This window comes from Pristiophorus japonicus, chromosome 21, assembly GCF_044704955.1.
Source record: "Pristiophorus japonicus isolate sPriJap1 chromosome 21, sPriJap1.hap1, whole genome shotgun sequence".
Taxonomy (NCBI): Eukaryota; Metazoa; Chordata; class Chondrichthyes; family Pristiophoridae; genus Pristiophorus; species Pristiophorus japonicus.
Window position 1 is genome coordinate 42,164,951 of NC_091997.1, and position 24,069 is coordinate 42,189,019.

At 44.3% G+C, this 24,069-nt stretch overlaps 1 pseudogene; it reads right to left on the reverse strand.

Moving 5' to 3' along the window:
- Positions 1–3,968: 3,968 nt before the first annotated feature.
- LOC139233525 (interferon tau-like) overlaps positions 3,969–24,069 on the reverse strand; it is a 117,421-nt pseudogene continuing 97,320 nt past the window's right edge.

Here is a 24,069-nt window from a genome sequence, read left to right on the forward strand (position 1 = left end):
GCTCAACCGACCCAGGGTAAAGCACCGATCTGAAGGCTCAGAAGCCGAGCGGATCCGGGTTCAGATCCGAAAACGGTTCTTGTCACTGAATGAAAGTCTGGAAGTGGAAATGCAGCGGCTTGTGATCCGGGAGCGACCGCCTGTGTTGCCGAGTGGTATGGGAGTGCGGCTGGACACTGCTGGGAGCGGGCACTGCCATGCTGCCGGCTTTAATGGGTGGCATTACATTCCAAAAGTGAAATCGGGCTGCAGGAGCTTTGGAAGAGCGGCAGGAGAGCAATAGTTTGTGCGATTCCTGTTTGAGGTGAGGAATCCAAAAGCTGGAGATTCCTGAAGCAGCGACGGGAAAATCCCCTAGAGAAGATCCCAACCAGCGCCCGGCTCCAGCTCCGTGTTGTGTGGATTCGGTTCCCCGGGGCACGAAGGTGGTTTAGAGGGAGGCTCTGTATTGGGGGAGTGTGGATATGTGTTGAGGATTGTATTTGAAAATCCGGGTTACAGTGACACGAGCAGCGGGAATCCCGGGGCCGCTGATTTTAGTGCTGACATTCGGCTCCAGAGACAGGGCACCACTTGAATCCCGCTGTCCCAGCCCTCTGTCCGAGACTCTGCTCTTTAAGTCGAAGTTATTTCTCATTTCTGGGCTGTTTCCTGGAGTCATTTTGAGATTTTTTTTTAAGAATATTGAATCCGCTTCGACTCTGAGTCCGAACATGATCCCGATGCCTTTTCTTTCACCGTTTCTTTCTTGTCTCTCTCCCGGGAAAGTGTCCGTGTCAGTTTCTCTCTGGAAATGAGCCTTGTGTCAATTTTAGCGAAAGCGATAGAGTCTCAGGGAAAGTGACGAGTTTTGTCATTTCGGAAAGTGAGGATTGTTTGTAAACCGACCGGCTCACACTGAGATGGGGAGGGGGAGCTGGGATAGGTTTGGGATATCCAGGATTTCGCCGGTTACACAGGGAATGTCACAAATTCACTCTCAGCTATAACTGCGAATAAAACTCCCGTCGAGTGGCTCTGGGACTGATATCCCAGGAGCACCAGCTTTAGACAGCGGCAGCCAGTTATTGTCGCTTCAGTTAAACAATCAGATTGCAGCAACTTACAGAGATCATGCGTCGGTGAGAATCTGTTCATCAAATCTTTTAGTTTGGGCATGTTTCACTGAACATCCGAGGCTGGGGATCAAAGGTGAGAGGGAGAGCTCAGACTGAATGTAACATTGCAAATATGCCTATAATTGTAATCTATGATGAAGAATGTATTAAGAATGAATTTTAAAAGTATAGAACGGAGACGAAACACAGATTAGAGAGCTTGAGGGAAAATAGTTTTTCTAGGTAAATAAGGAGAAGCTGCTTCCTTTGGCAGAAGGGTCAGTATCCGGACTGCACAGATTTAAGATAATTACTCCTGCTCCTGTTTCTCCTACTCCTGCTTCTAGTTCTTATCTTCCTATATTGTTGGACACGAAGGGAATTAAGGGCGGTGGGGATAGGGCTGGACCGTGGGGTTGAGGGAAAAGATCAGCTCTCAGCTTGTTGACTGGTGGAGCAGGCTCGGGTTCCGGATGGCCTACTCCTGCTCCTATTGTTTATGGTCTTATCCAGAGGTGTGATGATCAGACATTTTTTCTTGATCTGATCTGGAATGCACGGCCTGAAAGGATGGCGGAAGCAGAGGCAATAATGATTATCGAAAGAGAATTGGAGGAATACTTGAAGGGGGAATTTGCTGGGCTCTGGGGAAGGAGCAGGGGGAGGGGATTAATTGGATAGTTGTTTCAAAGAGCCGGTCAGACACGATGGGCCGCACGGCCTCATTGTCTGCTGCATCATTCTATGATTCAATGATTCTATTGCACTATATGGTAAACACTGGTGGGAAACATAAAGGGAAATAGTAAGTAATTGTAACAAAACATTAATCTCGAATAAATAATAATCTTATATCCGTGCACATTTCCTTCTGCACAGACTGACTTCCTGATGTCACGTTTGTGTCACACTATTTGAGCTAACTTTCTCCCATTGTAAAGTCCAATACCAACCGTTACAATTTGCCCGTGTGAACTTGATCGTCTGATTTCACAAACTGGCCACTGGCTCAGAAAATTTAAAGGTAACGATGTCGGGCTGTTGTGTGTGAGCGCGTGGTAGGTTGTTGAGTCGTGGAAAGAATAAGGGTTAGGAGTTGCAACTACAGCAATAGTGCCAGTTAACTGGCCCATGTAAACTACCATGTAAAAGATCACGGTAGCATAACTCATCTTTATGCCACAAATCTCACTGAAAATTATCACAAGTTCTGATTACGTTTTTTTGTCAGTTTTTACCATTGAAAATTGCTCAACATTTGCAATTCTATTTTGATAAGTCAGCTGTTATGATATCGTTGCAATCTTTGTCCATGAGAGTGTTGTCTTTGTGCCTTCACATTCTTCCACTTGAGAGAATAGTGTGGAGTAAGAATACTCAGTTGAGCAGCAGAAGAGTAACACCGTGGTACTGTCTCGGAGATGGAAAATTGGGGTTCAAAAAGGATTCAAAGTTTTGACTGGTGAGGAACAACCGGGTAGTGGAGAGAGGGGAATAGAGCGGGGAAGGAGTCCCAGTAATAGGCAGCAGCTGTGGCAAACCAGAGAATTTATAGTGAGTGTGGAAAACTGACAGACACAAATCAGAAATAAATATCACTCCAGTAAAAGTGTAATATTGAAAACAATTTATTTACACCAACATATTTTCATTCAGTATAAAAAGTTTCCAGTTTAGAAAAACATTGTCCATTCCCAACTCTTAATAAATACGAATAAAGTAACAGTTCTTTTGTAATTCATTTTACGTATTTTATAAAGCTGCAATATTTAATTACATGAAGACATCACAACTATAAATACCAATAAATTAGGCAGACACGAGACGAGTTGAAGTGTTGACAGTGGGGCAGCAGAAATGAGAAAGAAAAGATTGATAAGTAACTGTAAACAAGCCAATAACGATGATAATCGCCTCCCCCGTCGCTGCGTGTCGGGTCTGCTCAGCGCTCACAGACCCGAAATTTGGTAAAGGCGCATGGCTGCCGGATCACAGTGGGATCTCCACTCGTTGGGGAAAAACGTATTTCCCACCCAACCCACCACCGATCGTGCCCACTGACCCCCGCAAAATTCAGCCCTCTGTTCCTGAATCCCCTTTCAAATTGTACTATTTTGTTTATATTGTCTCTCATTCTTCCTCCCAAAATACGTCACAACAATAACTTATATTTATATAGCACCCTTAACGTAGTCAAACATCGCAAGGCGCTTCACGGGAGTGTTATCAAACAAAATTGGACAAAGGAGATATTACGACAGGTGACCAAAATCGTGGGCAAAGAGAGAGAGAGGAGAGAGAATTAGAGAGAGAGTTTTCAGGAGGGAATTCTATAGATCTCCACATTTCTGTATTCAATTTTAACTTCCATTTGACTGCCATTTCACAGTACATAAACAGACCAAAGACACAAGCACTGTTCTAAAATAAAAGCCACTTCATAAAAGTGATCAACGTACAAAATATTTATGGTTTCACTGTAATTTCGTACGAAACTTCTTTGAATAAAAATGGCTTATTAAATTATACAAATGCATGTGCTTTATATATATATATTTCGACAGATAGATACACAATGAACAGTTCTGTTGTGCACTAAGTATCTTCAAAACAAAATAAATAATTTCAATCGGTGTAAAATGCCATGAATAATATTATAATAAATATTTTTTCCTTTGAAACGAAACAATGTAAAAAGGAAATCAATGTTCGCCGTCTCTATTAAACATATCATTGGGGAAATCTTTAGGTTCCTCTAGTCTTTTTTGCTGGTTTATGCGGTTGATTAAACAACAAACAGAGCAACACTTGATATAACATTCAAGCATTTTTAAATAAATAATCACCAAAACCAGTCTCTACTAAACATGTCTATGGAAAATCTCTTCTAATGTTCCCCATTATGGTACGAATCTGTTGTAAACGGACCCTGGTCTCAACGCGGACTCTTTCCCAGGCGCAGTCACTGAATGTCTGAGAAAGAGAAATATTCAGGAAAATCCATTAGAGAATGAACAGATTTAAATGGGGTGAAATGAGCTACAAGTCAGTAATCACACAGTCAAATATCAATTGCCCACCTTCTGTTCGAGAAACATTCTCAGTTTCTTAAAGTATTTGTTAATGGAGGAGAACCTCCTCGGCCTGGAGTCTGAGCCCGGTTTCCGGAGACATTCTTCCAGCTCCCCGAGCTGCCCATTCAGGAGAAGACGGAAAGTTTCCACCTTGTCCCGGGGCCATGTGACTGAGCCCAGGTTCATGTTGTAGATCTTGGTGAGGTGACGCAGTGTTTGATGGACAATCTGGATCCTGTCCTGGCTCTGCGCAAAACACACACAATGTCATTAGAGGGGATCTGTTCCCATTTAACCAACCTGTGATAGGGCAAAACTCACAGCCAATCACCGCAGCTCATCTATATCTTAATTTAATCGTCATCTGTAGATGCAAATATTTAAAGTGTCTGAATTTAAAACCACAGCATGGAGATTGTTGCTGGTAATATTACTGTGTTAACAACTAACTGGATTTTACTACATTCCGCTGTGGGTTAAGTTAACCCATTTTTCTCAGCAGACTAACTCATTCGTTCAAGTAGACAAACCTTTCCGCAGAGTGTTGCCCAGCACTAAATGTTTACCCTTATTAAAATGAATAAAGTAACGTGCTCATCTTAAAAATGATTTCCGTCCGTTTTATTTTGTTCATGCGAATATATTTCCCACACGGTGATTGCTCCTGGCCACATTAGCGGAATAATTACCCAGTGTACGATGTGCACTCACCTGTACCCTGTTGCTGAGCTGGTGCAGGTTCAGGGAATTGTTGCTCAGTGATGCTCTTTCTGATAGACACTATAGTGGAAAGGGCTTTCCCTGCAACAGGAGAAAGTGACTGTCAGAACCGGCTCCGGGCACATGCTTCACAATCGCTACTTACTCTCAGAAATGTTTCCCCGAAAACCGCTGCACTCATTCATTGTCATTGAACAATTTGTTTAAAGATTTTAGCTCTCACATATTTAATTGACCGTCTAACTTAATCAATTTTACACAAAATGTTACACGGTTTCTGCACAATTTCTTCGTTATTTTGATTCGTCAATGTGAATTCCACCAAGGAAATATTCCATATCGGTTGATGCAGTTTGTAATAAAACCGATTCAATCTCAGCCGTTCCCCGTCAGGAAATTATCCCGAGAAACTGGTGGTTAAGATTGGTTAGTCTAATCGCCGGATCACCGAATAAACTCACCATTTCACGCAGGGCGTTTAGAGCCTCGTTATTAATCTCTTCAAGTAACCGCAGCCTCTGGCAGTCCTGGCTCAGGGTCCCGGGCAACAAGACTAACAAAATCCAGAGTTTCCCGACACTCGGAAAAAACATGTTCACCAACACCGGGAAAAGCAGCGATCTGGAATCTCACAAACCGGCTGTATCGGGTTCAGCTCCGAAAACAATATCGACACGAGCTGCTCTGCTTCACTGTTGGATTGAAAGGAATATTCTTTCTCGGCGAGGTGTGCCCATTTTAAGGGGCACACCAGGATATTCCTTTGACGTTACAAAAAATTGATCCATTTTGGTTCTAACCGCAGTTGGTTTTCAGGGAAACGTTTCACTCCTTTCTAAAGTGACTTGTTCATTTGAAAGCTTTCACTTTCTGATTAATTAAAAGATGTAGTTGCCTCTCATCAACGAGGGTACATGAAATAGTCTTCGATATTAAATACAGGGAGATAGTTCTCTCAATTTCACATCGGCTGTTCCTCAAGTCCAGGGACTTACAATCGCAACTAATAAAATTATATTTTATATATTTAAGATCCTAAAATACGGAACCGTTTTACATCGGAAACTTCTCAGGTCACTTCCTGTGTTCAGACTTTAGGTGATCCCGTGGCACTTTCTGCAGATGATTTGTCCTGGTGTTCTGGTCAATATTTATTCCCCGACCAATTAATTATCTGGTCATTATCTAGTTGCTGTTTGTGGGACCTTGCTATGTGCAATTTGGCTGCCGCGTTTACATACACTTTAAAAGTACTTAGTAGGTTGCAAATCATATTATTATGTTCTGAGCTTGTGTAAGATATATAACTGCCAGCTCTTTCTTGTTTCTTCTGTAAACTCACCTTTGCAGTAAGTCAGGTGTAGTCATATCACAGAAAAATATACCCATGTTACATTTCTCCATATATAAAGGTTAAAATCGTGTGAATATACTTATTTTTGCTTACTTTTCGCACTTTCCTTCAAAATGATTGCTAGGTGGGACGAACAGCAATAGAGCAAAGGATAGTGTAGAAAGAACAGGAATTCAAAGGAGGAAAAAAGCAAAGCGGACTAACATCGTGTGTGTTCGTGCGAGGAATGTTACAAATAAGGTTGCGCAAGTTGCCACATGGGTATTATGATATAATGGGTATAACAAAGACCTGGCATAAACATGGGCAGGAATGGGAGCTAAATATTCCTATCTACAATGTATTCAAGAGGGATATGGAAGAAAAAAATGACAGGAGGAGTTTTGGCAGTATTGATCAAGGATAATATTACAGGTGTACAGAGGGACAATATATTAGAGGTTTCAATGTTTTAATCTATTTGTTTAGAGTTAAGGAACAGAAAAAGAGCTGTTACTTTGCTGGGTCTTTCCCCAATAGTGAGAATGAGATAGAGGGAAAAATCTGTATTCAAAGTACAGAGAAATGTAAAAATAATACAATAGTAATAGTAGGGGACTTTAATTAACCTAATATCGTCTGGGGGGCGGGGGTGGGGGGGGGAGCGGGGTGGCGGACATAGTAAAGGGCGAGGAGGGTGAAGAATTCCTAAAATATATATTGGTAAACCTTATTAATCAGTAGGTTTGTGGCCCAACGAGGACTTAAGCAGTGCTGGATCCAGTCAGTAGAACTGACTATCAGGTAGTGCATAGAACGGGCAGCCAATCCATTAGAGCACAAAACAAATTTCTAGCCCCATAGACTTTCAACAGGCATTTGATATAGTGCCACATAACAGACTTATTCACAAAATAGAAGCACATGTTATTAAAGGGATGGTGGAAACTTGGGTGCGTAATTTGCTGAGTGATAGGAAGCAGAGAGTAGTGGTGAATGGATGTATTTTTCTGAATGGAGGGAAGTATGTAGTGGTCAGTATTAGGACAATTGCATTTCTTGTACAGGAAGTACAATTTTGAAGTTTGCAGATGATACAAAACTTGGCAACGTAGTAAATAGTGAGCAGGATAGTAGAGTTCAGGAGGACAGAGGCAGACTGGTGAAATGGTAGACACATGGCAGATGCAATTTAATGCGAATACTTGTGAAGTAATGCACTTTGGGAGGAACAACATGGAGAGGCAGTATAATCTAAATGATACTATTTTGTGAAGATGATGAGGTAGAGGGACCTGAGAATGCACATTCACGTATCTTTGACGGAGGCAGGGCAAGTCGATAAGGCGGTTAAATAAGCATATGGGATACTTAGCTTTGTAACTTGAATACAAGGCAGGGAATTCAAGCTAAATCTTTATAAATCACTGGTTAGGCCTCAGCTGGAGTAATGTGTACAATTCTGGGCACCACATTTTGGAAGGATGTCAAGGCTTTGGAGAATGTACAGAGGATATTTACCAGGATGAAACCAGGGATGAGCAATTTCAGTTATGTAGAGAAATTGGAGAAGCTGGGATTGTTCTCCTTGGAGCAATAAAGGTTAAAAGGAGTACTAAAAGATATATTCAAAATTTTGAGGGGTTTTGATGGAGCAAGTAGGGAGAAATTGTTTCCTGTGGCAAGTGGGTAGATAACCAGAAATCACAGATTTAAAATAATTGGTAAAAGAGCTAGAGGAGACTTTTTTCACACAGAGATTTGTTAAGATCTTTAATGCACTACCTTAATGGGTGGTGGAATCAGATTCCATGAGAACTTTTAAAAGACACTTGGACATGTATTTGAAGGAAACTGATTGTTTCGGCAATACCCTTCAATACTATTGGTTCCATCTAGAATGGTATTGTAGGATATTCCCGAAACAACAAGCCACATTTCTCTTGCTCATGCTGATTGATGTGCTGTGCATTTCCAGCACTTCTTGTTTTAATTTCATATTCATTTTCCATGGAACTTTTCTTCATCCTTTATACAATTGTGTATCTACCTAACTTCTTTCTCTTGTGGATTGCTTTGTAATTCTAGATGGCAACAGACTTTGCTGAGATTTCTCAGTACAGTTTCAATCATTATGTAAGAGATATAAAGCAGTTTCAACAACATTCAACAATATGAATAAGACCTGATAGCACTATAACTTAGGCAACATGCTCTTTGTACTAACTTACAGGGAAAATGTTTTAAACATTTAGAGTTGCCTGTCTCAGTCAGGGTGTAATTATGTGCAACTGAATCCGGAGGAAACTGTGGGTAAAAATATAATACACATAAATTCTAATTCAGACCTAGCAACTAATGTATAAGAGAGGGTAATCATTTCGACATATGTGCATGGAAGAATTAACCTAAGCGCATATGCATTTTGTACTGAATTGTATCTGATGTTTGTTCCTTTCCTTTTGTGTGTGATACATCACTGTTTTTACAACATATTATTAAAAATAAAATGAATGTTCTGTGAGCAACTGCTGATGGCTCAAGATACGAGACCAAAGTTGTTAAAGATGCTTGGAATTAATTGTGTCATTGTGGCACTAATGCAGAGCAACATAAAATGGTAGGACACGATCACCCTCACTGGTTACTTCCCTATTCCTGCAGGATTGCTGTGGATAAGTGTCAATTGGAGGCCAAGCATTTCCCTGTAGGGAGGGAGGGAACCTGGAAGAGAACAATAAAGCAGGATGCTCCTACACAACTCTGAGCAGGGTGTTCAATGTGTATACCCTGCCAGGAAATTTTCAAATTGACCACAAACAGTTGCACATGGTCAGTGATTTAGTGTGGAATGAATCACCAAAGTGAGCTAAGTAGAGTCAGTTTTGCATCCATAGAATGAACCTGAAGTTTGCCAAATTAAAGTCAGGATATTTTTCTGTTCTTTCGTTTTGTAATTTTTTTCCTATCTTCTTGGTAGACCCACAAGGAGATTTATGTTGGTACTTCTCAAAAGTACTTTCACTCTTTAACAATTTTTGTGCTCTCAATCCATCATCATCATTGGCAGTCCCTCCGAATCGAGGAAGACTTACTTCCACTCATAAAATGAGTCCTTAGGTGGCTGAACTGTCCAATACAAGAACCACAGTCCCTGTCCCAGGTGGGACAGATAGTGGTTGAGGGAAAGGGTGGGAGGGACTGGTTTGCTGCACGCTCCTTCCACTGCCTGCGCTTGATTTCTGCATGCTCTCTTGATGAGACTCGAGGTGCTCAGCGCCCTCTCGGATGCACTTCCTCCACTTGGGATGGTCTTTGGCCCGGGACTCCTAGATATCAGTGTGGATGTTGCCATTATCAGGGAGACTTTGAGGGTGTCCTTGTAATGTTTCCTCTGCTCACCATTGGCTCATTTGCCATGAAGGAGTTCCGAGTAGAGCGCTAGCTTTGGGAGTCTCGTGTCTGGCATGTGAACAATGTGGCCTGCCCAGCGGATCTGTTCAAGTATGGTCAGTGCTTCAATGCTGGGGATGTTGGCCTGGTCAAGAACTCTAATGTTGGTGCATCTGTCCTCCCAGGGGATTTGGAGGATCTTGCGGAGACATCGTTGGTGGTATTCCTCCAGCGACTTGAGGTGTCTACTGTACATGGTCCATGTCTCTGAGCCACATAAGAGGGCGGGTATTACTACAGCCCTGTAGACCATGAGCTTGGGGTCAGTTTTGAGCACCTGGTCTTCAAACACTCTTTTTCTCAGGAAGCTGAAGGCTGCACTGGCACACTGGAGGCACTGTTGCTTCTCGTCATCAATGTTTGCTCTTGTTGAAAAGAGGCTCCCGAGCAATGTGAACTGGTCCACGTTGTCCAGGGCTGCGCCGTGGATCTTGATGATTGGGGGGCAGTGCTGTGCAGTGAGGACAGGCTGGTGGAGGAGCTTTGTCTTACGGATGTTTAGCGTAAGGCCCATGCTTTTGTTCATCTCAGTAAATATGTCGACTACGTCCTGGAGTTCAGCTTCTGTATGTGCACAGACACAGGCGTCGTCCGCATACTGCAGCTCGAGGACAGAGTTTGGGGTGGTCTTGGATCTGGCCTGGAGATGGCGAAGGTTGAACAGGTTCCCACTGGTTCTGTAGTTTAGCTCCACTCCAGCGGGGAGCTTGTTGACTGTGAGGCAGAACGTGGCAGCGAGGAAGATTGAGAAGAGGGTTGGGGTGATGACGCAGCCCTGTTTGACCCCGGTCCGATCGTGGATTGGTTCATAATGGAACCGTTGGTAAGGATCACGATCTGCAATGTGGTCATGGAGCAGGCGGAGTATGGTGACGTCCTTTTGGGGCTTCCGAAATAGAGGAGGACGCTCCATAGACCCTCGGAAATGAAATGTCAAAGGCCTTTGCAAGGTCAAAGAAGGCCATGTATAAGGGCTGGCGCTGTTTGCTACATTTTTCATGCAGCTGTCGCACTGCAAAAATCATTTCTGCTGTGCCCCGTAGGGTACAAAATCCACACTACGACATCCGGGAGGAGCTCCTCGGCCACAAGGAGAAGACGGTTGAAGAGCACTCTAACGACGACTTTCTCAGTGCCTGACAACAGGGAGATTCCTCTTTAGTTGCCGCAGTCGGACTTGTCCCTTTTTTAAAGATGGTCACGATCACTGCATCTTTGAGATCTCCCGGCATGCTCGCCTCCCTCCAGATGAGAGAGATGAGGTCATGTATTCGTGCCAACAATGCCTCTCAGCCATATTTCAGTGCCTCAGCAGGGATTCCATCCGCTCCCGTAGCCTTGTTATTCTTAAGCTGTCTTATGGCTTTTTCGACCTCGTACAGTATTGGGGTTTTACTGAGGTGGTGGTGGGTAGCATGCTGCGGGATGGAGTTGAGAAGACTCGAGTCAAAGGCAGAGTCTCGATTGAGGAGATGTTCGAAGTGCTCCTTCCAGCGGGCCCTGACTGTCTCGGTGTTCTTGATGCATGTTTCCCCATTCTTGGCTAGCAATGCGGTGGGGCCTTGGGTGTTTGGACCATAGGTGGCCTTGACTGTGATGAAGAATCTTCGCACATCATGGCTGCCGGCCAGCTGCTGTATGTCCTGTGCTTTCTCCATACACCACCTGTTCTTTAGGTCCCGGTTTTTTGTTGGACCTCAGCCTTGAGCCGTCTGTAATGCTGCTTTGCTGCTCCCGCATTGGGTTGTTGTTTAAGGCTCAGAAATGCCTGTACTTGCGATCTATTAGCTCTTGGATCTCCTGATCATTCTCATCAAACCAGTCCTAGTGTTTCCTGGTTGAGTGACCGAGCGTCTCTTTACAGGCACTGGTTATGGAGGCCTGGAGGGCAGGCCAAGCGCTGTGGGCATTTTGCGTCTCGGGGTCATCAAAGGCACGTCAGGTTAGCTATGAGGCATTGACTGTATAGGGCTCTCTTAGTTGGGTCTTTAAGTGCCCTGGCATTGACTTTTTTGTGGCACTGCTTCTGCTGCCCCCTCCACTTTGGGGCTGTGTTGATGTCAATGATGGATTGGATTAGGCGATTGTCTATCCAGCAGTCATCCGCTCCTGTTATGGCATGGGTGATGCACACATGCTTGCGATCTCTGGCTCAGACAATGATAGTCGAGCAGGAGCCAGTGTTTGGAGCGAGGTTGTTGCCACGATGCCATGTATTTGTCCATCTGTTGGAAGAAGGTTTTGGTGATGATAAGTTCATTGTCTAGACATTTTGTAAGGAATAGTGTACCGCTGGAGTTGGCTTTCCCGAACGCCTCTTTGCCAATCAGGCCTCCCCAGAGGGTTGTTTCCTTGCTACCCTGGTGTTGAAGTCACCGAGGAGGATCAGTTTGTGGACTGACCACGTGGACTCGGGACAGGGATTTTTTGAGGTTGGAGTAAAAACCCTCTTTCATCTCATCTGTTGTATCAAATGTTAGGGCGTACGCACTGATGACTGTGGCGCATTGATTCCGGGATAGGGTGTTGGAGAGTCATGAGGCATTCTTAACCCCGCAGGGGGAATCTTTGAGGCAGTCGACCAGCTCATTTTTGATGGCACAGCAGACTCCGTGGAGGCGGCATTCTTCCTCTGCTTTCCCTTTCCAGAAGAAGGATTACCTCCACCTTGTTCCTTGAGGTGGCCTTGCCCTGCCCACCGAGTCTTGCTTAGGGCGGCGATGTCAATATCAAAGCATCTAAGTTACCGGGCAACTATGGTGGTGCAGCATTCTGACCTGTTGCTGTTGGAATTGTCCATGAGACTCCTGATGTTGCAGGTCCCGAACTTCACGTTGGAGCAGTGGAAGATGCCTGTGCATGAGTTCTTTTAATGTGGGTGGTCGTTGCACACTGGCTACTACACGGGCTTAGCTGAGCAAGGTCTTGGTCCAGTGGCAAGGGGCTCCAAGACAACTGGAGACCAGGCACTGCTATATGGGCCTAGTAGCCTACGACGAGATGTTGGCCGCAGGCTCGGCGCTGAGTAGCGCCCTTGAAGGTAGGTGGTCCAGAACACTAATGACCACTGGAAGGAAACAATGGCTCTGGTTTTAGTCTGGGGTAGGATGGATTCGAACCCAGATTTCAGAAGGGAAAGGTGCAATTTTGGGAACCCTCTCAGAAATCCCCATAACAACTGAAAAATTACACTAAACATATTACCATTGGTTATAAGCTTGAATAGTTTCATGGCCACATCATCGTTGACATTGAAGAATAAACATTAAAATCAGATATGTGTTAGAGGATACTGAGATCAAAAGATGGTTCAGAAGCTGCACCTTCTCATTACAGCCACAGCCTCAGTTTTCTGCCCCCAAATATATTTTGCTTTCCTTTACGTTTTGCCAATAACTCCTTTTGTCACTTACAGCCTTTGGGAAGGCCAATTTTTTTTTGAAAATAATTGCAGTCTCAGAGTGAAAGGACCTATATGGACTGGGAGCACATCGTGTATAACTAATTAAGCAAATTGTATAAAATTGGCTCAGCATGATATCAACAAGTGCTAAGGTGTTTCCACTTGTGGGGAAGTCCAAAACAATAGGCCGTAAATATAAGATAGTCACTAATAAATCAAATAAGGCATTCAGGTGAAACATCCTTATTCAGAGACGGGGTTGTTGAGGTGAATAACATAGATGCATTTAAGGGGAAGCTAGATAAGTACACGAGGGAGAAAGGAATAGAAGGTGCAGGCTCGAAGGGCCGAATGGCCTACTCCTGCACCTATTTTCTATATTTTCTATGATATGTTGTTAGGATGAGATGAAGTAAATAGAGTTGCAGGATTCTTGTGTGGACCTCAAATACCAACTGGCTTAGATATGTTGGGCCAAAAGACCTGTTTCTGAACTGTACAATTCTATATATTAAGTCTCCTTATGAAGACCCCCAATAATGTTGATACTGGCTCTAAATAGTCCCCTAGTATTGCTGTGGTTTACTTGAATAAATGGAGGCTGCATTAAATTTTCCTACCATAAGTAGATATAAAAACCTAGTAAAAGCAGTTTTCCATTCATATAGCTGTCTTTTGCATGATTCTGTTCACTAGCCAACATTAAGTTGTATTTCTGTTGGCTGTTACTCACTAGTTTTATCTCTCTGCTTTACTTTGACTTGGTTGAACATGGCCAGCTCGTGTATTTGGAGTTGTTAGATTGCGTTGATCGTGTTGCCCGGGACTTTGAGTCTGAGCTGTGAGAGGCTGCAGTTACAACAAGTTCTGAACACACATACACACACTCTGAGCAAACTGAATGAAATGGTGAGTTTGAACTGATCTTGATCTCTCGCATCGCCAGGATTTGTTTATGTGGCAAATTGTATTAACCGGAATTCCTCTGTGTTCCAGGGAGGTGCACTGTCCCTGCTCTGCGTGATAAGGAGAGGAGCACTGCACACCCAATCCCTCAACCTGCAGAGATCAGCAGCTTGTCTCAGCTTGCCCAGTGACATAGTACTCACAGCATCGATAAGCAGGCCTCAGCAGTTTATGGGTAGCAGAGCTGGACTTGTAGTTCAAAGCTACATATTGTAAATTATCATTCTTTTGTAACAAACCCTTTTACTGAGTTTCGGTTGAACAACATTATTGTTAATCTTCCTGTAGAATTTTTTTTAATGTCTTGCTTGTGCTTCTTTTTCAAATAATTTTACTATTGAGAGCAGGAAGATTTTGGAATGAATTGGTGTTAGCTGACCCGGGACAGCACTATGGGTGCCCTTAGTCATAAGCAATGTTCCATGTCATTTTTTTGGTGCATGTGCCCTTTAACTGGCATCTCAGCCCATTCAAATGTTTGCACATGCAACGTTATGCAGTAATGCCTACTGAGAAGGGCACATCCATAGACGTTGTTTCAGGACAGGACTGGATTTGGCTGATGTCCCAAACAAGGGAATAGCCTGCCATCTGGACCATGTGGCCAATGGCCATTGTGTTGACATATTGGAGGACATTGACACCTGTAAGACCCCCACTGCCAACCAACGACCAAGCCTCCTGCCATTCCTCGAACCCCAACTGACCCTCCCCCCCACCCCAATCCCCAACAAGCCCTCCCACGGTCCTACACCGAACCCATCTTATCCCCCACCGAGCACCCACCCGCCTTCCAATTCCCCAATCCATGGCCGACCAACCCCACTTCCCGACCGAGCCCCACGCAATACCCGACGACATACCAGCCATCCTTCCCCCAGACTGGACCTTCCCTTCCTCCCTTCACCTGCCGGCCTACCCACCCGCAGCCAGCCAGCCTCTCAATCTGGCTGGTTGTGGGGTGGAAACTGAGTGCTATCATGCAAATCAGGCCCTGCTGTTCAAGTCGGCAGGGCCTGTGGGACGCACGGCCTCTTGGGTTATCGCCCAACTCGGAGGCCCACCCGCCCGTGACCCACCTACTTCCAGAAAATTCCAGTCGTTTACTAAGGTTCACTCTTGCATTCAGTGTTACACTCAGTGCTACATAGATTGAGCAAGAGGAACTTAAAGGAGGGGAGAAAATAACATTGAAAATGAGAGGGTAGAAAGGGAACCACAAAGGTATATGTCAACATCATTGAAAGCATGATAATCATAGAATCATAGAATCTTACAGCCCAAAAAAAAGCCATTTTGCCACTGTGCCAGTGCTGGCTCTTTGAAAGAGCTATACAATGAATCCCACTTTACTGCTCTTTCTGCATTTCTCTGCTCATGTTTCCTTTTACAATTATATATCCAATTCCCTTTTGAAAGTTGCTGCTGAAGCTGCTTCTACCACTCTTTCAGATGGTGAATTCCAGATCATGACAACTCGCTGTGTAAACAAAATTCTCCACATCACCCCATGGTTTTTTACTCTCATTTTTTAATCTTAACTTCTTGCTCAACAGAGCAGCTGATGCTGAGTATTATTCCACAAGAAAGCACAGTTTCCAATGCCTTGTCCCAGCAGTTGGTGATCTGGTGTCATTTTGGACAATGGGGCCTAGCTCTTCTGTGCTCTGACACTAGCCAATTTCCCAGTCTTAGGGTCATGTATGTAATTTTGGTGGTGATGGGGGGTTGGTGTGGGACTAACATGCCTTTAGCCTTGTTCAATGCTTTTTGTACCTGAGCGTTTGTTTTTAATGATTTGCTTGCTTGGACTCTCAAATCCCAAAGTTGGTACACAGCAAACTAAAATAGAACCAACGTGCCAAAATTGTGAAATTTATTGTACCAAAGGTGCAGGCTCTTTGTCTGCTGTGATTAACATGAAATATGGTGATCTAAACTGGTGTCTAGGTCACTAATATGTCCCTCACAGACAAGTTCTCTCCCAGGGCTGATTGGGGGCACACAAAGATTGCCCAATACTCAGTGCCCATGTCCCCCAGTTTGCCCTGACATCAAGCAGTTTTCTCGCATCTGCTGTTGCTGACTCTGCTCATACTGGTATTTTAAAATAAAGAGATAGCATCCCTTTGGTGGCTTAGTGGGCAAATGCACTGCGTAGTTTGTAAATGGTCTCTGCTGAGTAAGCGGATCTCTTGGGATAGTCTCAGGCACAGTGTAATTTCCTATAGTGCCACTGGACTAAAGAATGGGAGAATTAATTAGAGTTTTGCTCTCAAGATTAACAGACAGTTAATTAGCCTTGTTTTGCCCTCTGATTTTTTATTTACATCTTAATATATTAGGAATACGATTTTCTACTCTCAACAGCAACGCAGTTATGAGTTATGAGGTACCTTCAGCACAGTAAATCCACAATGTTTCACAGAGGTAAAAATGGACTCCAAGTAGTAGGACAACAGTAGATATGACTAAAGACAAGGTAGGAAGGATGAGTTTTGAGGAGGCTATTGAAGATTGGGAGATTAGGCTTTAGTGGTAGAATTCCCACGTGCCCAATGTACTATAAACCCTGCCACTAACAGTGAAGCAGAGGGAAAAGGGATTGCAAAGTGATCAGTCACAAGAGCAGAGGGTGCATATTTCTACGTAGAGCTGCAGATATAGAAAGCTGCATGGACATGGAGAGATTTGTATACGAGGACAGGGACTTTGAATTCAATGCATTGGGAGATGAGGAACCAATGGAGATTGGTGAGGAAATGGGTAATAGAGAGATGAGACTTAGTGTAGGAAATGTTGCAGGCAGATGTGTTTTGGACAAGTCAGAGTTTATGATGAGTGGAGTTTATGGGGCTGACGAAAAGGTCTTTGGACAATTCAGGTCTAGTGCAGATGAAAGAGTGGATGAAGGTTTCGTTGACAATGTGGGAGTGCTAGGAATAGAGGGAAATTATGCTGCAATGATAAAGGCATTCTTGGTGCTGGATAATAAATTTGGCTTCAAGTTGAACTCAGGGTCAAATAGATCACAGACAAGGCACATGTTTGGATTCATACTAAGTGAGCTGCCAGAGAGAGGTTTGAAATTGGGGCTCGGTATAGAGTTTTAAATAGGGTGACTTTGGCTTTGATGGTCCTGAGTTGGGAACAATTCTGGCTCACATATGACTTACTCTCAGATGGTACAGTGGTGATCCATGAATTGAGCGTGATGGTGGAGAGGCAAAGCCAAAAGTCAACAGCACACATAAGGAAGTTGACCCGATGTGAAAGAATGATGTTACCAAAGGGAAGCATGTAGATGAAAGAAAGGGCAAGCATCTTAAGGGATTCGCAAAGTGACTGTACTGGGCTTGAAGGAGAAGCTGTTGTGTATGGAGAAAGAGTCAGGCTGAACACTGTAAGCTCAAAGTAAAGTGTGACCGTAGTCGTTTATTGCAGGTCTCCAGAGTTCCTCTTCAACCTGTGAAGCCTCCTAAAATACCTGTGCTCCCAAGGGATTATGGGATCCCTTGGGACACCAGGGGTTGAGCCCTCTGGTGGCTGTACAGAGTAAATACAAATATACATATATAACAAAACTCCCCCCCCCCTCCCACCAAAGTTAATAGTGTAACTATTTAAAATGTGACTCGATCTGGGGCCCTTCTTGCCCTGGTTGATCGTCTTGGTGTGAAAGCTGGTGTTGTTGAATCATTTGTTGGGCCCTCGCTGGGCTGCTGTGCAGCTGGCCTGGCAGGGCTGCTGTGGATAATGGGTTCTGCTTTGTGGTCAACCGTGGTGCTGGTTGCCACTGGTGCGTATATTGGGGGCTCAAAAAAGGAACGGTCCTATGTTTGTTGCTCAGGATAGTCTGTGAATCTGAGTTTGATTTGGTCCAAGTGTGTCCGGTGAATGACTCCATTAGAAAGTTTGACCCAAAGCACCCTGCTCCACTCTTTGGCCACAACAGTGCCGGGAAGCCACTTGTGACCTTGTCCATAATTTGATACAAATACAGGATCATTGATTTCAATCTCGCGTGACACATTTGTGCTATCATGGTATGCACTTTGTTGAAGCCGCCTGCGCTCTACCTGTGAACTAACGAGAGCCTTGTCTTAAGTGCTCTTTTCATGAGTAGTTCAGCAGGTGGGTTCTCAGTGAGCGAGTGGGGTCTCGTGCGGTAGCTAAGCAGGACTTAGGATAGGCGAGTCTGCAGTGAGCCTTGAGTTACCTCCTCAAGCCTTGCTTGATGGTTTGCACTGCTCTCTCTGCCTGACCATTGGACGTTGGTTGAAACGGGGCAGATGAGACAGGTTTGATCCCATTACGGTTCATGAGTTCTTTGAGCTCAGCACTGGTAAATCATGGCCTGTTGTCACTCGCAGGACTTTGGGTAGGCCGTGTGTGGCAAAAATGGTGCGCAGGCTTTCAGTAGTGGCAGCGGACGTGCTAGCCGACATTATCTCACATTCAATCCACTTGGAGTACGCGTCTACAACCACAAGGAACATTTTACCCAGGAACGGGCCTGCATAGTCGACATGGACCCTAGACCACGATTTGGAGGGCCATGACCATAAACTTAGCAGCGTCTCCCTGGGTACATTGCTTAACTGCGAGCATGTATTACATCTGTGAACGCAGGACTCTAAGTCTGCATGAATACCGGGCCACCACACGTGGGATCAGGCTATCGCTTTCATCATTACAATGCCTGGGTGGGTACTGTGAAGGTTATTGATGGAGGTATCTCTGCCCTTCTTGGGGACCACTACTCGATTACCCCACAAAAGTTAGTCTGCCTATATAGACATTTCATCTTTGCGCTGCTGGAATGGCTTTATCTCTTCCTGCATGTCCTCTGAGACACTGGACCAGCTCCTGTGAAGCACACAGCTTTTGACTAGAGATTATAAAGGGTCCTGGCTTGTCCAGGTTTTGATCTGCCGGGCAGTGATGGGTGATTGCTTACTCTCAAATGCTTCCATAATCATGGCTAGATCTGTGGGCTGCACCATTTCCACCCCCGTGGTGGGCAATGGCAGCCTACTGAGAGCATCGACGCAGTTTTCTGTACCTGGCCTGTGGCAGATGGCGTAGTTGCATGCGGACAATGTGAGTGCCCATCTCTGGATGCAGGCCGATGCGTTGGTATTTATCCCTTTACTCTTGAACAACAGGGATATAAATGGCTTATGGTCAGTTTCCAATTCGAATTTTCGCCCAAACAGGCATTGATGCATTTTCTTTACCCCATAGACTCACGCTAACACTTCTTTCTCAATCATGCTGTAAGCTCTATCAGCCTTAGACAGACTCCTGGATGCATACGCAACTGCTTGCAGTTCCCCAAAATCATAAGCTTGCTGCAATACACACCCGACGCCATATGACGATGCATCACATGCTTGTATCAAATGCTTACATGGATCATACAACACAAGCAATTTGTTTGAGCATAACAATTTTCTCGCTTTAACAAAGTCATTTTCTTGGCTTTTGCCCCAAACCCATTTGTCCCCTTTTTGTAGTAAGACATGCGGTGCTTCTTACAGTGAGCTGAGACTCGGTAAGAAGTTACCAAAGTAGTTCAAGAGTCCCAGAAACGACCGCAGCTCTGTCACGTTCTGTGGCCTCGGTGTCCCGATTGCCTCCGTCTTCATGCTGGTGGACCTAATGCCGTCCGCCGCAAACTTCTTTCCCAGGAACTCCACTTCAGACACCAGCAAAATGCACTTCGAGCATTTTAACCTGAGCCCCACGTGGTTGAGTCAACGAAGAACCTCCTCCAGGTTCTGCAGATGTTCGACTGCATTCCAACCTGTGACCAAGATGTCGTCCTGCAAGACCACGGTGTGTGGGACCAACTTCAGTAAGCTTTCCATGTTTCTTTGGAATATCACTGCCACCGAACGCACATTGGTTATAAACAAAAAGACCTTTGTGCATGTTGATGCAGGTGAGGGCCTTCAATGATTCCTCCTGTTCCTGCGTCATGTAGGCTGAATCAGATCCAGCTTCATGAGCGTCTTTCCTCCCACCAGCGTTGCAAAGAGGTTGTCGGCCTTTGGTAGTGGGTATTGGTCCTGCAGGGAGCAATGATTGATAGTTACTTTGTAATCACCACAGATTCTGATTGTGCCGTCTCCCATGAGGACTGGGACGACAGGACTGGCCCACTCGTTAAATTCATTCAGGGAAATGATGCCCTCTCTTTGCAGCTGGTCTAGCTCGATCTCTACCCTTTCTCTCATCATGTACGGTACTGCTCTCGCCTTGTGATGGATGGGTCACACCTCCACAATTAGGTGGACCTGCACTTTTGCTCCATGGAATTTCCTGATGCCTGGCTCGAAGCGAAGGAAATTTGTTTAAGACCTAGGCACACGAAGTGGCGTCAGCGCGCTATAGCGCTCGGACATCATCCCAGTTCCAGCATATCTTTCCCAGCCAGCTCCTGCCGAGCAGCGTGGGACCATCGCCCGGTACCAATCAGAGTGGTAGCTTGTGCACTGCGCCATCATAGGAGACCTTTATGGTGGCACTGCCAATTACAGGAATCAGTTCTTTCGTGTAAGTTCTTAGTTTCGTGCGAACTGGAGGTAAGACTGGCCTTGAGGCCTTGTTGCACCACAACCTTTCAAAAGTCTTTTTGCCCATGATGGACAGGCTCGCGCCCGTGTCCAGCTCCATTGACACTGGGAGTCCGTTTAGTTCAACATTCAGCATTATCGGGGGACAATTCATGGTGAATGTGTGTACCCCATGTACCTCTGCCTCCTTGATCTGAGGCTCTGGTCCATCGTGATCCTCCGTGGATCTGTCGTTCTTTGCAACATGATGGTTTGCAGGTTTAACAGGCTTCGCAGCTCACCTGCACACTCGTTAGAGGTGTCCCATTGTTACACAGCCCTTGCAAACATACTTTTTGGATTGGCATGAATCAAATGAAGATCACCCCCGCAGCACCAACAAGGTGTTAACGGCCTTGCCCTTATCACCTTGATGGTGGACTCAGACATCTGCGGACATGTAGCTGCAGATATGTGTGACCTGCCATATACGTTACGATTCGAAAACAACATCACTTTGTTCACAGTACTTGTAGCAGTACTTGTGTGCTGAGAGATTTGCTTCATATTGTCACTGGTGGCAATGAATGCCTGGGCTACCGCTATGGCCGTACTCAAGGTTGGGGTCTCTACAGTCAAAAGTTTGCGAAGTATGGTTTCGTGGCCAATGGCATGTACGAACAAGTCTCTGAGCATGTGCTCCAAATGTGCTTCAAATTTGTAATGTTCTACAAGGCATCTTAGCTCGGCGAAATAACTCGCCACTTCCTGGCCTTCAGACCTTTTGTAGGTGCAGAACCGCTACCTTGCCATCAGAATGCTATCCTTTGGGTTGAAATGTTCTCGGAGCAGTGTGCACAAATCGTCGTATGATTTCTCTGTGGGTTTCGCTGGAATGAGCAGATTCTTCATGAGGCCATATGCTGTTGCCCTACAGATGGTGAGGAGGATCGCTCCTCATTTGGCAGTGCTCTCTTCCCATCTAGCTCATTGGCCATGAAGTATTTGTCGAGTCGCTGCACAAGTTTCCCAATCATCTCCCTCCGAGAATTTCTCCAGAATGCCCACTGTTCTCTGCATCTTTGGGTTTGCTATCTGTATCTCGTCGCCAGTTGCTGTGTATGGAGAAAGAGTCAGACTGCATACTGTGAGCTCAAAGTAAAGTGTGATCTTAGTTTTTATTGCAGGTCTCCAGATTGCCTCTCCAACCTGTGAAGCTTCCTTAAATACCTGTACTCCCAAGGGATTATGGGATCCCATGGGACTCCAGGGGATGAGCCTGCTGGTGGCTGTGCAGAGTAAATACAAGTATAATATATACCAGAACCTATTTCAGGAAGTCTGATGGCTACATTGGGAAACATCAAAGTCGGGCCAAGCCAGCACAGTGCCACAGAGGTGAATTACTGAGGAGAAATTATGAAAAATGATGGAGTGATAGATCATGTCGCACACACCAGAGAGGTCAAGGAGGAAAAGGAGGGACAGAATGTCTCTCTGACAAAGGATATCTCTGATCACCATGACCAGGACAGTCAAATCTCCAATTTCTGACTCTCTTTATCCTACTCGAAGTGACAATCAGAGATATTGAGGAACAGAAGGAACAAACGAATGCTGCTGAACAATGGAATCAGTGGATTGAGAGCTTGAGCATTTGAGTGTGCGACAGAATCAAAAGTATTTATAATAAAAATGGTAAAAACCAAATGCATTTACAGGCACGAGAAATCCATAGCATTTCATAAGGCACGAGAGGCAGTTATTAATGATGTATATTTATTTAAATTCAATGTAAACAGATCCATTAAAAAAACATTTTCTCTTCCATTTCAGGAAATGTATATTTCTTATTGAACTGACTTTACACATAGTGTAAAAAAACAGTAATATTTTATTGTATGAAGATATCACAACAATAAAACTGACTCAATTCAGGTGAGTGGAGGAGCAACAGTAGTGTGAGCCGGGTGGACCAGTATAGAGAGCTGACACTGGAAAACCAGCGAGTGGACTAAAGTGCTCAACAGAGCTAACCTGAGATGAAACTTTTCATTGCAGCAGCTGCCAGTCCATAAAGGATGGGACAGATACAGCATTTTCCTCAGACTTGCACCGGTGAAACCATTAACATTTCATCAAAGGAAAATATCCCCAGTAATAAATATCAATAAATTAAATTAAGTAATTATATATGGAACAATATCAAGATATTACTTGTTCTCCATCCGTCACTTAGCTACAATACAATATAATATTTATAAAAATATAATGATTCTTTTATAAATAGGAGATAATTTAAATAAATACTCATCATTCCCAGTCTGTACTAAACTTGTCTTTGGAATGTAACAATTTTTAAAATTTGAACAATTTTAAGATAACCAATTATGGTTGCCAGGCTCTGTTAAACACGTCAAGGAAAATCTTGAATTTCTCTTCTGATTTTTGCCGTGATGAAAAGGATCTGTTGCAAACGGGCCCTGGTCTAAGCACAGATTATTTCCCAGGCACAGTCACAATCTCTGCAAAAGAGAAATATTGAGGAGAATCCATTAGAGAATGAACAGATTTAAATGGTGTGAAATGAGCTGCATGTCAGTAATCACACAGTGAAATATCAATTGTCCCACCTTCTGTTTGAGAAACTGACTTAGTTTCTTAAAAGTATTTGTGAATGGAGGCATTTCTCCTCGGCCTGGAGCCTGAGCCTGGTTTCTGGACACATTCTTTCAGCTCCCTGAGCTGCCGGTCCAGGAGAAGAGGGAAGGTTTCCACTTTGTCCCGGGGCCATGTGACTGAGCTCAGGTTCATGCTGTAGATCTTGTGAGGTGACGCAGTGTTTGATGGACAATCTGGATTCTGTCCTGGCTCTGTGCAAAATAGAATGTCATTAGAGGGAATCTGTTCCCATTTAGGTTTAGAGTATTTATGGGACAGGACGAGCAACAATTCCAAGTGAAAGTACTCAACTGGAGGCGGGCTAATTTCAGAATCCAGGAAGAGATTCTGGCACACGCAGATTTTAATCAAAGATTGGCAGGTAAAATTGTAAATCAGTGATGGGAGGCCTTCAAAGTGGGCATAGTTTAGATGCAGTCTAGGCACAATCCCATGAGTGGAAAGGAAGGGCATACAAATCTAGCTCTCCCTGGACGATTAAAGCTAAAGGGTTTAAAACGAGACAACAAAATCCCAGCAAATACAGACCAGTCAGCTTAACACTGGGGATCGGATAAGTTTGAGACAATACACCAAGTCATAATTAATTGTTATTTTGAGAAATGTGGGTTAATACATGAAAGGTAGAAGGGATTCGTTAAAGGCAAATCATGTTTGATTAACTTGATTGAGTTCTTTGATGAAAGTTGATGACAGTAGAATAGTGATAGGTTAAATAAAAATAATTACTTCTAGTGGTAGAGAATCAGTAACAAGAGGGCAAAGTTGGTAATTGGCAAAA